Source organism: Bos mutus, unplaced genomic scaffold (assembly GCF_027580195.1).
Source record: "Bos mutus isolate GX-2022 unplaced genomic scaffold, NWIPB_WYAK_1.1 CTG172, whole genome shotgun sequence".
In the NCBI taxonomy this organism is placed as follows: domain Eukaryota; kingdom Metazoa; phylum Chordata; class Mammalia; order Artiodactyla; family Bovidae; genus Bos; species Bos mutus.
Genome location: NW_027219175.1, coordinates 592,617 through 609,025, shown reverse-complemented (window position 1 = coordinate 609,025; position 16,409 = coordinate 592,617).

The following is a 16,409-nucleotide window of genomic DNA, read 5'->3' as shown; positions in this document are numbered from 1 at the left end:
AAGAAATATGATAGTTTAAAACAATGAAAATACACCATTGGTTATTTAAGGCACAGTGTACTTTAAACTACATTCATACTGAAGTACACTTCTTAAAAGGTGATAACCAAAATTCAAGCTGTAGCATGATCTCAGACCTCTGAGTTCAATTCTGATCTGTAAGTGAAAAGAACATCATATCTACAGAAAAGTTAATTCTTGTAATAATACATAAGGGATCTTCTTTACAGTATTTAGAAAACTAATCCTTTTGAACTAAAGTTAAGGACACCAACCAGATTGATTTCTCCATTCTTATCTTTTTTCACGGAATCTCTATGATCACCGTGAGAACATCACATGGTATGCAAGCTATAATTTTTAATATATTTTAAACTAATTTATTCATTTTAATGGGAGAAGAAAATGGCAACCCACTCCAGTACTCTTGCCTGGAGAATCCTGTGATCAGAGGAAACTTGAGGGATGCTGTCTACAGAGTCTCACAGAGTCAGACATGACTGAAGCGACTTAGCATGCACGCATGCACTGGAGAAAGAAATGGAAACCCACTCCAGTATTCTTGCCTGGAGAATCTCAGACACAGAGGAGCCTGGTGTGCTGTCGTCTATGGGGTCGCACAGAGTCAGACATGACTGAAGCGACTTAGAAGCAGCAGGAGCAGCAGCATTTATTTTAATTGGAGTTTAGCATCTTATTTCCTCCTAAAGACTGAAGGGTGGTACTAAATCAAAGTCTTCTGACTCAATATGATCATAGGAGTAACAGTCTAGTAAGTCACTGGGATAACTGACTCTGGTTAAGAACTAGGATTCTGACATAAAACATATAAACCTAAACAAAATTTCCAAATAAACACAGATTCTTTGACTCTTTTCATTACCATTGCCTTTTGTCTTTTCCCCAACTGAGCCGCTTAGTCACAGCTTCAGAAATCTGTTCTCTTTTCCTTCTAAGGAAAGGCTTAACTCTGTGGGGCTTGGTATTCAAGAGTTCCCTTTGGCTGGATTCCTTGCCTTCAACCCCAGCTCAGTTGTGACAATCTTCAGGTGTCAAATAACATACTATGCAACTGGTGCATTTTACATTCTTACCACAGAGGATAACTGTCAGTTGTACCTCCAGAGTATTAACTTAGCCACAAGGAAGCTCTGGCAAAACTGAACAAAATGTTAGAGAGGACAGTATTTGTATGAAAGCTGTTGTCAGCATTACAAACGACCTATAAACTACAAATACATCACTAAATAGACATCAACTTAATACACATTTCATTACTGGTTTTTTGATTCGTATATAATCATTTTATACTTTCTTATTTGCAACTGATTCATAAACCTGGGGTCCACTTTTTCAAATAAAACTTTTTTTTTTTAAGCTAAGATTTAATGGACGTCTTTAAGATGTTCATTTTAACATTTACATAATTCATAACTCCAAATACATAAAAGATGATGACAAAAACATCACAAATATATAAAATAAAAATTTATGTATAATTTTTGGCCTCTGGTAATAGCAAAACTGGAACATAAAAAAATTTAAAAACATTAATGATATTTCAACAATATTTTCCTAATCTTTTCATTTAATATTACTCGTGTGTTTTACAGTGCATTACAACATCAGTATAGTATTGGGCTTCCCTAGTGGCTCAGAGGGTAAAGCGTCTGCCTGCAATGCAGAACTGGGTTCCATTCCTGGGTTGGGAGATCCCCCGGAGAAGGGAATGGCAACCCATTCCAGTATTACTGTCTGGAGAATCCTATAGACGGAGGAGCCTGGGAGGCTAAAGTCTATGGGGTTGCAAAGAGTCGGACACAACTGAGCAACTTCACTTTCACTTCAGTAGAGTATTATCATTTGTTTTAAAATCTATAAAAATCTGGTAAAAAATTTCATCATTAAAGGTACATATTCACCTGTGGCAGATTCATTTCGATATTTGGCAAAACTAATACAATATTGTAAAGTTTAAAAATAAAATAAAATTTAAAAAAATAAAGGTACATATTCAGCTATTCTAATTCATGGTGTGAGTAATCTGAAACAACTTGGGTTTTCATTGTGAATTGTGGCCATGCAATCCAGGATATGGCTCATTCTTTTCCAACAAGGAATTAAACTCGTGATCCCTACAGTGAGAATCTTAAAACACTAGACCACCAGGGTAGTGCCTTGTTTTCATTTCCTAAATGATTTGGAAAATCCATCAAAGTATAATATGGACTGGTATAAACAGGATAGATGTGACACACTGAGTAGAAAATTGTAAACTGTATAATCTTGGTGAATATATGACTGCTCAAGTCAAATTAAAATTCACTTTCTCTGAGTGTCTGAAAATGCTCTTAATAAGGACGCTGGTGACTGAAAGATCTTGAATCTGTGTTCTAGGTCAGTGATACAATTTAGACTTCCTAAAATCTGTTTCTGGAATTCTAAACTTCAACTTAGTATTCAATCAAGAACTAATTGATTCTTTTACACTTTTGGTTTCTACAGTACAGTTTTACTACAGAAGTACCGAAAGAAGAAGTCTAGCAGGCCTTACAAGAGTATAAGCCATACTGTCATTCCAATTACTTGATATGCCTGTCTAATAAGTCAAGAGATACAATCAAGGAAATGTTTACTTAAATACATCCAAAAAGTGAGGCATTTAAAACTCCTATCATCACTATTTCCTTACCAAGATAAACAACCATTTCCCACAAACTTCAAACTAAATTTTGTCCTAGAGTGATACAGGAAAATTAATGTAATCTCTAAATACATGGGCAACAATACAGGCCTTCACTTTAAGAATGCTTTGGAGTACACTGAAATTACAATCTTCAGCAAGGTGGCTTCAACTTGCTTTTCCTCTTTAAATGTACCTGCCTTGGGAGATGAAACATTTTAAAACTGTCTTCTAAACTTTTTACTACTATCACTGTAGACCCCCTTGCCTAGTAAAGTGTCGTTATGGAGTACCCAGTGTCAGACCTAATTGATTAAAAAAAAAAAAAAAAGATCCAAAGAATTATAAAGTTCCTGAAAATTTAAAAGGTTGCCACCTGGCTTCTGAATATTAATGAATATTCAAATTCGTGGATGCATAAGCCTCAATATATATTCAATTCAATGTTCAACCTTCTGAGACCTAAGACGGTGAAAGATCTGACTACTTTCATATATAAAACAATAAAAAGCACACACAGACGGTTCAGCCTGGACTTACACATCAATGTCTTCATTCTCACCTGCAGGGTCCCTAAACTGGATTTCATCATCATCTTCAGGATCAAAGGATCTGTTTCACTAAGTTCGGCTAAAAAGAGTAAGAGCATACTTTTAAAGATATAAAATCAAGATGTTACTAGATTAATTGTGTATTTAAAGAAATAATACTGATTAATACTAAAACACTGAACTGTACAAGAAACTGCTTGTATTCAAACCTGGTTCAACAATTTCATTCCAAGAAAAATCTTCCTAACTACAAACATATCACAGAGAACAAAGTCATGATGAAACCTCTATAAGAAATTTACTGCCAAGTTAGTATTGATCTGATTCGCAATTATCTTAGTATTTTTAAACGACCTATATGTCATTAGAACCTTCACTCTTACTCAAAAACTCATAACTTTATAATAAAATGCACTGTGATAGAATAAAAAAAATTGCTATTATGTTCAAAATGTGAGTTTATTACACTTGCTCTTTTTTGTTACTAGAAAATTATTTTAATTTTTCCAAACTTACCAGAGGAAGAATAGAATACTTTTGTCTGTAAGAAATATAAGGGGAAGATGGCGGAGGGAGGAGGAGCTAAGATGGTGGAGGAATAGGATGGGGAGACCACTTTCTCCCCCACAAATTCATCAAAAAAACATTAAAACGCTGAGTAAATTCCACAAAACAACTTCTGAAAGCTGGCAGAGGACATCAGACACCCAGAAAAGCAGCCCTTTGTCTTCAAAAGGATGTAGGAAAAAATAAAGACAAAAGAAAGAGACAAAAGAGGAAAGGATGGAGCTCCGTCCTGGGAAGGGAGTCTTAAAAAGAGAGAAGTTTCCAAACACCAGGAGACACTCTAACTCCCTAGTCTGTGCTGAGCCTTGGAAGTACAGAGGGCAACATAACAGGGAGGAAAAATAAATAGTTAAAACCCACAGATTATGAGCCCAACAGTAACTCCCCCAGTGGAGAAGTAGCACAGACACCTGCACCCGCTACTAGCAAGCGGGGGCTGCACAGGGAAGTGCGGGCTGCATCGCTTAGAGTAAGGATGTGGCCTGAATGCCCCGAGCACAATCTGAGCGAACTAACTTGGGTTAGTAAATCAGACTGTGGAATAACTACCACACAAAAAGCCAGCCCTAACCTAAGACACTGCCAGGCCCGCACACTGAACAGAGATAGCCAGCTGCAGACCATCCCCCTCCGGTGACAGGCAGCCAGAGCTGGAAGTGGGCAATAACAGCCCCGGAGAGACATTATCTACAAAACTGTAAACAGGCTTCTTTGCTAACTAAGACTTCTTGGGGTTCTGGACAGTCAACATCCACCTGAGAAGGTGTGCCGGTTGTACATCCAGAAAACCGAGTGGCAGGGAGGCAATTGTTTGCAGCGACCATGCTCTCCAAATACCTCATCACCTGAGCTGCTCGGACCTGGGAAGGGCATAAAATGCAGGCCCAACCAAGTCTGTGCCTCTGAGGACTACCCGAGTGCCTGAACCTGAGCAGCTTAGACCTGGGAGGTCCATGCAGCCCAGGGCCGGCCTCGGATGTTTCCTGGTGGAGCAACCTAGAGCCTGAGCAGTGTGGGCAGGGAATGTACATGCACCGTGAGCCAGGGCAGGCCCAGTGTGGCTGAGTCACTGCGAGCACACGCCAATGTTACTTGTTTGCAGCGTCCCTCCCTCTTCACAGTGCAACTGAACATGTGAGCCTAAAAAAAAAAAAAAAAAGTGTCCACTACCGCCCCCTTTGTGTCTGGGCAGAAATCAGACACTGAAGAGACCAGCAAACAGAAGAAGCTAAAACAGAGGGAACTGCCTTGGAAGAGACAGGTGCAATAGATTAAAACCCTGTCGTTAGTACCGACTACATAGGAAGGGGACTATAAATCTTGAGAAATATAAGCCAGACCAAGGAACTAGTGGAAAATGAACTGAACCCACAATAACCACAACACCAGAGAAAGTCCTGCTGCTGCTGCTAAGTCACTTCAGTTGTGTCCGACTCTGTGCAACCCCATACACTGTAGCCCACCAGGATCTCCCATCCCTGGGATTCTCTAGGCAAGAACACTGGAGTGGGTTGCCATTTCATTCTCCAATGCATGAAAGTGAAAAGTCAAAGTGAAGTTGCTGAGTCTTGTCCGACTCTTAGTGACCCCATGGACTGCAGCCTACCAGACTCCTCCATCCATGGGATTTTCCATGCAAGAGTACTGGAGTGGGGTGCCATCGCCTTCTCTGAGAAAGTCCTAGATATATTTTTACTATTTTTAAAATCATTCTTTCTTTTTTTTTTTTTAAGTCCACTGTTGCTGCTGCTGCTGCTGAGTTGCTTCAGTCATGTCTGACTATGTGAGTCCCCTATTACTCCTTTAATTTTCACTTTTATAACCTACTATTACTTTGCAAAAAAAAAAAAAAAGACCCTATTTTTAAAAAAAAAAAGCTTCATATATATATATATTTTATAATTTTGTAACTATTTTTCTTTTTTCTTTCTCTTTTTTTTTCCTTCTTTTCTTTAACATTGTATTTTTGAAATTCAAAACTCTACTCTAGATTTTTAATTTTTGCTTTTTTTGGTATTTGTTATCAATTTTGTATATATATATTTTTTTGACTTTTTTTTTTCCTCTTTCTTTTTCTTATTCTTTTCTTTAACATTGTATTTCTGAAATTCCACACTCTAGATTTTTAATTTTTGCTTTTTGGTATTTGTTATCAATTTTGTACCTATATATTTTTTTAATTTTGTGACTTTTTTTAATCTTTCTTTTTCTTCTTCTTTTCTTTAACATTGTATTTTTGAAATTCCAAACTCTACTCTAGATTTTTATTTTTTTCTTTGTGGTATTTGTTATCAATTTTGTACCTTTAAGAACCCAATCTTCACTATCCATTTTTACTTGGGAGCGAGGTTACTGGTTAGACTATTCTCTGCCCCTTTGGACTCTCCTTTTTCTCCACCTGTGGTCGCCTGTGTCTCCTCCCTAACCCCTCTCTGCTCTACCCAACTCTGTGAATTTCTGTGTGTTCCAGACAGTGGAGAACACTTAGCCGGCTGATCACTGGCTAAATCTGTTTCTCTCCTTTTCATTCCCCCATTTTATCTTCCTGTCTACCTCTGTCTCCTTCCGCCCTCTTCTCTTCTCTGTAAAACTCCGTAAACATCTCTGAGCGGTCCAGTTGTGGAGTGCACATAAGGAAGTGATTACTGGCTAAACTGCTCTCTCCTTTATTGATTCCATCTCATCTCATTCAGGTCACCTCTAACTCCCCACTCCCTCTTCTCTTCTCCATATAACTCTGTGAACCTCTCTGGGTGTCCCTCACTGTGGAGAAACTTTTCATCTTTAACCTAGATGTTTTATCAATGGTGCTGTATAGAAGGAGAAGTTTTGAGACTACTGTAAAAATAAGACTGAAAACCGGAAGGAGGAGGCTTAAGTCCAAACTCTGACTCCATGGAACTCCTGACTCCAGGGAACATTAATTGACATGAGCTCATCAAACGCTTCCATATCTACACTGAAACCCAGCACCACACAAGAGCCAACAAGTTCCAGAGCAAGACATACCACGAAATTCTCCAGAAACACAGGAACACAGCCCTAAACTCCAATATACAGGCTTCCCAAAGTTACTGCAAAACCATAGACATCTCATAAGTCATTACTGGACACTTCAATGCACTCCAAAAAGAAGAAATCCAGCTCCACCCACCATAACACCGACACAAGCTTCCCTAACCAAGAAACCTTGACAAGTCACCTGTACAAACCCACACACAGTGAGGAAACTCCACAATAAAGATAACTCCACAAACTGCCAGAATGCAGAAAGGACACCCCAAACTCAGCAATATAAACAAGATGAAGAGACAGAGGAATACCCAGCAGGTAAAGGAACAGGATAAATGCCCACCAAAACAAATGAAACAGAAAGAGATAGGGAATCTACCTGATAAAGAATCCTGAATAATGATAGTGAAAAAAATCCAAAATTTTGAAATCAAAATGGAATCACAGATAAATAGCCTGGAGACAAAGATTGAGAAGATTCAAGAAAGGTTTAACAAGGACCTAGAAGAAATAAAAAAAGAGACAATGTATAATGAACAATGCAATAAATGAGATCAAAAACACTCTGGAGGCAACAAATAGAAGCATAACAGAGGCAGAAGATAGGATTAGTGAATTAGAAGATAGAATGGTAGAAATAAATGAATCAGAGAGGAAAAAAGAAGAATTAAAAGAAATGAGGACAATCTCAGAGACCTCCAGGACAATATTAACTGTATTTCAAAAATACAATTCGAATCATAGGAGTCCCAGAAGATGAAGACAAAAAGAAAGACCATGAGAAAATACTTGAGGAGATAATAGTTGAAAACTTCCCAAAAATGGGGAAGGAAATAAGTCACCCAAGTTCAGGAAACCCAGAGAGTCCCAAACAGGATAAACCCAAGGCAAAACACCCCAAGACACATATTAATCAAATTAACAAAGATCAAACACAAAGAACAAGTATTAAAAGCAGCAAGGGAAAAACAACAAATATCACACAAGGGAATTTCCATAAGGATAACAGCTGATCCTTCAATAGAAACTCTTCAAGCTAGGAGGGAATGGCAAGACACACTTAAAGTGATGAAAGAAAATAACCTACAGCCCAGATTACTGTACCCAGCAAGGATCTCATTCAAATATGAAGGAGAAATCAAAAGCTTTACAGATAATCAAAAGCTGAGAGAATTCAGACCAAACCAGCTCTCCAACAAATACTAAAGTATATTCTGTAAACAGGAAACACAAAAAGGGTGTATAAATTCGAACCCAAAACAATAAAGTATATGGGAATGGGATCATACTTATCAATAATTACCTTAAATGTAAATGGGTTGAATGCCCCAACAAAAAGACAAAGACTGGCTGAATGGATACAAAAACAAAACCCCTACATATGTTGTCTACAAGAGACCTGCCTCAAAGCAGGGGATACATACAGACTGAAAGTTAAGGGCTGGAAAAAGATTTTTCATGTAAAAGGAGACCAAAAGAAAACAGGAGTAGCAATACTCATATCAGATAAAATAGACTTTAAAACAAAGGCTGTGAAAAGAGACAAAGAAGACACTACATAATGATCAAAGGATCAATCCAAGAAGATATAAAAATTATAAATATATATGCACCCAACATAGGAGCACCACAATATGTAAGATAAATGCTAACAAGTATGAAAGGGGAAATTACCAATAACACAATAATAGTGAGAAGAACCCCAGGGTTAGTAGAAGGAAAGAAATCTTAAAAATTAGGGCAGAAATAAATACAAAAGAAACAAAAGAGACCATAGCAAAAATCAACAAAACTAAAAGCTAGTTCTTTGAAAGGATAAATAAAATTGATAACTGTTAGCCAGATTCATCAAGAAACAAAGGGAGAAAAATCAAATCAACAAAATCAGAAATGAAAATGAAGAGATCACAATAGACAACACAGAAATACAAAGGATCATGAGAGACTACTATCAGCAATTATATGCCAATAAAATGGACAACGTGGAAGAAATTGACGAATTCTTAGAAAAGTACATTTCAAAACTGGACCAGGAAGAAATAGAAAATCTTAACAGACCCATCACAAGCATGCAAATTGAAACTGTAATCAAAAATTTTCCAGCAAACAAAAGCCCAGGTCCAGATGGCTTCACCGATGAATTCTACCAAAAATTTAGAGAAGAGCTAACACCTATCCTACTCAATTTTTTTTTTCAGAAAATTGCAGGGGAAGATAAACCTCCAAACTCATTCTATGAGGCCACCATCACGCTAATACCAAAACCTGAAAAAGATGCCACAAAAAAAGAAAACTGCAGGCCAATATCACTGATGAACATAGATGCAATAATCCTTAACAAAATTCTAGCAATCAGAATCCAACAACACATTAAAAAGATCATAAACCATGACCAAGTGGGCTTTATTCCAGGGATGCAAGGATTCTTCAATATCCACAAATCGATCAATGTAATACACCACATTAACAAATTGAAAAATAAAAACCATATGATTATCTCAATAGATGCTGAGAAAGCCTTTGACAAAATTCAACATCCATTTATGATAAAAAAAAAAAAACTCTCCAGAAAGCAGGAATAGAAGGAACATACCTCAACATAATAAAAGTTATATATGACAAACCCACAGCAAACATTATCCTCAATGGTGAAAATTTTAAAGCATTTCCCCTAAAGTCAGGAACAAGACAAGGGTGCCCACTTTCACCATTACTACTTAACATAGTTTTGGAAGTTTTGGCCACAGCAATCAGAGCAGAAAAAGAAATAAAAGGAATCCAAATTGGAAAAGAAGAAGTAAAACACTCACTGTTTGCAGATGACATGATCCTCTACATAGAAAACTCTAAAGACTCCACCAGAAAATTACTAGAACTAATCAATGATTAAAGTTGCAGGATATAAAATCAACACACAGAAATCCCTTGCATTCCTATACACTAATAATGAGAAAATAGAGAAATTAAGGAAATAATTCCATTTACCATTGCAATGAAAAGAATAAAACACTTAGGAATATATCTACCTAAAAGAATATATATATATATATATATATATATATATATATATATATATATATATATATATATATATATATATATATATATATATTCTACCTATATATAAAACACTGGTGAAAGAAATCAAAGAGGACACTAATAGATGCAGAAATATACCATGTTCATGGATTGGAAGAATCAATATAGTGAAAATGAGTATACTACCCAAAACAATTTATAGATTCAATGCAATCCCTATCAAGCTACCAGTGGTATTCTTCACAGAGCTAGAACAAATAATTTCACAATTTGTATGGGGGGGGTGGGTGGGGAAACCTCGAATAGCCAAAGCTATCTTGAGAAAGAAGAAGGGGACTGGAGGAATCAACCTGCCTGACTTCAGGCTCTACTACAAAGCCACAGTTATCAAGGCAGTATGGTACTGGCACAAAGACAGAAATACAGATTAATGGAACAAAATAGAAAGCCCAGAGATAAATCCATGCACCTATAGACACCTTATCTTTGACAAAGGAGGCAAGAATATTCAATAGATTAAAGACAATCTCTTTAACAAGTGATTTTGGGAAAAGAGGTCAACCACTTTTAACAATGAAACTAGAATATTTTCTAACACCATACACAAAAATAAACTCAAATTGTATTAAACATGTAAACGTAAAACCAGAGACTATAAAACGCCTAGAGGAGAACATAGGGAAAACACTCTCCGACATAAATCACAGCAGGATCCTCTATGATGCACCTCCCAGAATATTGGAAATAAAAGCAAAAATAAACAAATGGGACATAATTAAACTTAAAGCTTCTGCACAACAAAGGAAACTATAAGTAAGGTGAAAAGACAGCCTTCAGAATGGGAGAAAATAATAGCAAATGAAGCAACTGACAAACAACTAATCTCAAAAATATACAAGCAACTCCTACAGCTCAATTACAGAAAAATAAATAACACAATAAAAAAAATGGGCCAACGTACTAAATAGACATTTCTCCAAAGAAGACATACAGATAGCTAATAAACACATGAAAAGATGTTCAACATCACTCATTATCAGAGAAATACAAATCAAAACTACTATGAGGTACATTTCACGCCAGTCAGAAGGTGTGATCCAAAAGTCTAGAAGCAATAAATGCTGGAGAGGTTGTGGAGAAAAGGGAATCCTTTTACACTGTTGGTGGGAATGCAAACTAGTACAGCAACTATGGAGAACAATGTGGAGATTCCTTAAAAAACTGGAAATAGAACTGCCTTCAGTTCAGTTCAGTTCAGTTCAGTCACTCAGTCGTGTCCAACTCTTTGCAACCCCATGAATCACAGCAGGCCAGGCCTCCCTGTCCATCACCAACTCCCAGAGGTCACTCAGACTCACATCCATAAAGTCATTGATGCCATCCAGCCATCTCATCCTCTGTTGTCCCCTTCTCCTGCTCCCAATCCCTCCCAGTATCAAAGTCTTTTCTAATGAGTCAACTCTTCACATGAGATGGCCAAAGTACTGGAGTTTCAGCTTTAGCATCATTACTTCCAAAGATATGCCAGGGTTGATCTCCTTCAGAATGGACTGGTTAGATCTCCTTGCAGTCCAAGGGACTCTCAAGAGTCTTCTCCGACACCACAGTTCAAAAGCATCAATTCTTTGACACTCAGCCTTCTTCACAGTCCAACTCTCACATCCATACATGACCACAGGAAAAATCATACCCTTGACTAGATGGACCTTTGTTGATAAAGTAATGTCTCTGGTTTTGAATATGCTATCTAAGTTGGTCATAACTTTCCTTCCAAAGAGTAAGCGTCTTTTAATTTTATGGCTGCAGTCACCATCTGTGGTGACTTTGGAGCCCCCTGCCCCCCCCCCCAAAAAAAAAAAAGTCTGACACTGTTTCCACTCTTTCCCCATCTACTTCCCAGGAAGTGATGGGACCGGATGCCATGTTCTTCGTTTTCTGAATGTTGAGTTTTAAGCAAACTTTTTCACTCTCCTTTTTCACTTTCATCAACAAGCTTTTGAGTTCCTCTTCACTTTCTGCCATAAGGGTGGAGTCATCTGCATATCTGAGGTTATTGATATTTCTCCCAGCAACCTTGATCCCAGCTTGTGTTTCTTCCAGTCCAGCGTTTCTCATGATACACTCTGCATTTAAGTTAAATAAGCAGGGTGACAATATACAGCCTTGACATACTCCTTATCCTTTTTGGAACCAGTCTGTTTTTCCATATCCTGTTCTAACTGTTGCTTCCTGACCTGCATACAGATTGCTCAAGGGCAGGTCAGGTGGTCTGGTATTCCCATCTCTCAGAATTTTCCACAGTCTATTGTGATCCACACAGTCAAAGTATTTGGCATAGTCAATAAAGCAGAAATAGATGTTTTTCTGAAACTCTCTTGCTTTTTTCATGATCCAGCGGATGTTGGCTATTTGACCTCTGGTTCCTCTGCCTTTTCTAAAAGCAGCTTAAACATCAGGAAGTTCACGGTTCACATATTGCTGAAGCCTGGCTTGGAGAATTTGGAGCATTAATTTACTAGCATGTGAGATGAGTGCAATTGTGAGGTAGTTTGAGCATTCTTTGGCATTACCTTTCTTTGTGATTGGAGTGAAAACTGACCTTTTCCAGTCCTGTGGCCACTGATGAGTTTTCCAAATTTGCTGGCATATTGAGTGCAGCATTTTCACAGCATCATCTTTCAGGATTTGAACTGCCTTATTACCCAGCAATCCCACTGCTGGGCATACACCCTGAGGAAACCAGAATTGAAAGTGATACGTGTATCCCAATGTTCATTGCATCACTTTTTATAATAGCCAGGACATGGAAGCAACCTAGATGCCCATCAGCAGATGAGTGGATATGAAAGCTGTTGTACATATACACAATGGAGTATTACTCAGCCGTTAAAAAGAATACATTTCAATCAGTTCTAATGAGGAGTATGAAACTGGAGCCTATTATACAGAGTAAAATAAGCCATAAAGAAAAACACCAATACTAATGCATATATATGGAATTTAGAAAGATGGTTACGATAACCCTGTATACAAGACAGCAAAAGAGACTCTGATGTATACAACAGTCTTTTGGACTCTGTGGGAGGGGGAGAGGGTTGGATGATTAGCAGAATGATATTGAAACATGTATAATATCATATATGAAAGGAGTCGCCAGTCCAGGTTCAATGCACGATTTGAAAATATTTTTCCCAAGTAATACTACAGGGAAGTCTAGTGTGCTGCAGTCCATGGATGGCAAAGAGTTGGATACTACTGAGCAACTGAAATGAACTGAACTGAACTACGATATCCTAGCCTGACCATATAGAATGGACAAATAAACTTCCCTGCCCTACCTGGGGAAAACATGCTGTCTACTCAAGAAAAAGAAGATATTTTCCCCCTCCCTCTTCCTCTGATTGTGAAAGTGTAACTGAGTACTTAGGGCAACACAAGGCTTGTGAACCTTCCAAGTGTCCTACTGTAATAAATGACTTCTTTTCTAGCACTTCACTTTTCATATAATTTCTTTCTAGTATTAAGTATTAGTCGCTCAGACATGTCTGACTTTTTGTGACCCCATAGACTGTAGCCCATCAGGCTCCTCTGTCCTTGGGATTCTCTAGGCAAAAATACTGGAGTGGGTTGCTATTTCCAACTCCAGTGGACCTTCCCAACTGTACATAAAGGAGACTTCATTAACGTGCAGTAGAGGATACCCCCAGTTAACCTGTTACAGAAAATTGCCTCTTAAGTCTTTAAATTCTATATCAGTTCTATACCTCTGCTTGGCCGATTGCTTATTTATGTAGGTTTTAAGGTGAATGACCTGGGGCTATTTGTTCTATCATGACACAGAAAGGACTGTGGTGCCAGAGCTCTTGGGAGCCCTGGAAACAATACCTAATAGTTTCACAGGGTCTGACTGTTTCTTTTTGCTTAAGGGAGATGCCAGTGTCTGTCCCTCCTTCCTATTTCCAAGGGCACATGAAGGGAGCACTGAGACTGGACACACAGATGAGAGAGGCTCAGAGGAAGTGGGTGCGGGCAGCTTGGGAGGGAATATTTCTAATATTTACAAAGTGGCTAGCTGGCATTCTTCTCGGTGACTGGAAGGGACACCTTGTGAGACAATCATGTTCATCTTCTAGTAAGCAGTATGTATGAGGCAGGTGACATACAACACAAGCATAACTAACACTGTTTTGTTAGGTGACATACAACACAAGTATAACTAATGTTTTATATTGGATATAAAGGTTAATACTGGAGAAGGTGATGGCACCCCACTCCAGTACTCTTGCCTGAAAAATCCCATGGACGGAGAAGCCTGGTAGGCTGCAGTCCATGAGGTTGCACAGAGTCGGACACGACTGACCGACTTCACTTTCACTTTTCACTTTCATGCATTGGAGGAGGAAATGGCAACCCACTCCAATGTTCTTGCCTGGAGAATCCCAGGGAAGGGCGAGCCTGGTGGGCTTCCGCACAGAGTCGCACAGAGTCGAACACGACTGAACAACTTCCCTCCCTCCCCTCAAAGGTTAATAGAGTAAACCCTAAGAGTTCTCATCAAAATGAAAATACTTTTTTCTATTTAAAATTGTATTCAATTTATCCAATGATAAATGTTCACTAGACTTACTGTGCTCATCATTGCAGGATGGATGTAAGTGGATTCATGATGCTGAACACCTTAAACTTACACAGGGCTATATGTCAATTCTATTAATGTCTCAGTAAGACTGGAAAGAAAAATTAAAAAGCCATGATATTCCACTCAGGTTGTCTGAATAAACGAAAAGCAAGCAAGCCTCAAATATAATGACACACAGCATCAGGTGGCCAAAGTTTTGGACCTTCAGCTTCAACATCAGGCCTTCCAATGAATATTCAGGGTTGATTTCCTTTAGGATTGACTGGTTGTCAATGTTTAGAGAAATAAAAATAGTAAACCTATATTTTTAATATCCTGTGACCTTAAGCATTAAGAATTAAATTGTTTCATTTCTTTGATAAACGTCAGCAAGGAGTCCTCTCAACTCTACTTCCTTTCTTCTCAGCATATAACTTTCAATTGGGGATGAGCATCTTTCCTATACACCACCTGGCCAATTGTCACCCTACTTCCTAAGCCTGGATCTGCTTCCAATGACTCATTCTTTGTACTTTCAGGCCTGATACTATCTCCAAGTATCTTTATTACTACCAAGTGAAGTAACATTTGCTGGCATCATTGACTCTGAGACATATTCACTTCTTTTGTCACAAACACATTCTTTATTCAAGTTTCTCAAGGAGATGGGGAATAAGAGCCTGAAGCTAGTTTTTAAATCAAAAATGACAGTACCTCGTATTTGGCAGATTTTAAATCACCAAATGTTTCACTTTCCTCATCTCAGTTTCTTCCTCAAAAACTGAAACATCGTCAGATCAACAGGGGCCTTATCGTGCTTTTTACTTTTCATAGGCAAGGCCTGGGGCTCAAGAAAGTGTTACAGAGGGGGCCACAGAGAATGACATGGGAATGATTCCTATAGCCAGGTCCAGGTCTCCCTAAGCCATCCCTGGCCAGGGAAGTCTCTGAGGACTAGAATACCCTACTCTGTTTGTGGGCAATGAAAAGCTTAGGGACTACCAGAGCACAGAACAGGAGCCTCTTTTCAGGGGACACCACCCACTACAGTCTAGGAATTCAGCAGATGTGTGGGTACTGCCAAGTAATCCAGGAGGATGGGGCAATGGTGCAATACTAGGGGAGAAATCCAGAAAGTCCTAGATTTACACCTTACCTCAGCTTAACAGCTGTTCTCCAAGGGCTCAGGCTTAGGCCAGCTCCCAGGAAGAAACCTCCCAGTACTGCCTGCCCTCCACAGGGCCAAGTAGGCAGATTCACTGATGGGATGTCACCAGCAGGATTTAGGGAGCAGCTGTGCACAAAAGCCCCTCCCACAGGTAAGGAAGGAGATATGATGGGTGTGGGGACCCTGGTCCAGTGCCGTGACTGCAGAAGAAGAGCTCTGGGACTCTCCACCATGGCCTGGGCTCTGATCACACTCTGTTGCACAGGAAGGGGACTGGCTGGCAGCCCCAGGCTGACGCTTTTCTCCCTCAGCCCTGAACTCCCTTGGATTCATGACCTTGACCTCTCTACTTTGCACATCTTTCTCCTCTCATGGTCCTGGCCCCAGTCAGTCCTGACACAGACACTCAAGAGTCTGTAGCTCTGAGACAGAGGGTCCACATATTCTGCTCTGGAGACAGCAGTGATACTGGTGGTTACAGGCAGGTGTGCTGTGATCAGCAGCGGCCAAGGGCTACCCAGCAGCCCCAGTGCATAATGTCATCCTTGCCTTTGGGGTCCCTCTCCTTTCTCCGTTTCATGTCTGGCCATATGGCCTCCATGGGCCTCCTCCAGCTGCAGCTAGAGGACTCACTCTGTTGCCTGGAGCATCTCACTCCCAGGGGTTCCACACTTAGGGAGAGCAAAACTTCCCTGGGCTCACCACCCAGCCCTTGCCCAATACCACACAGGGGTCAAGTGTCTGGGGTCTGAAACCAGCCTCCCAAGCACA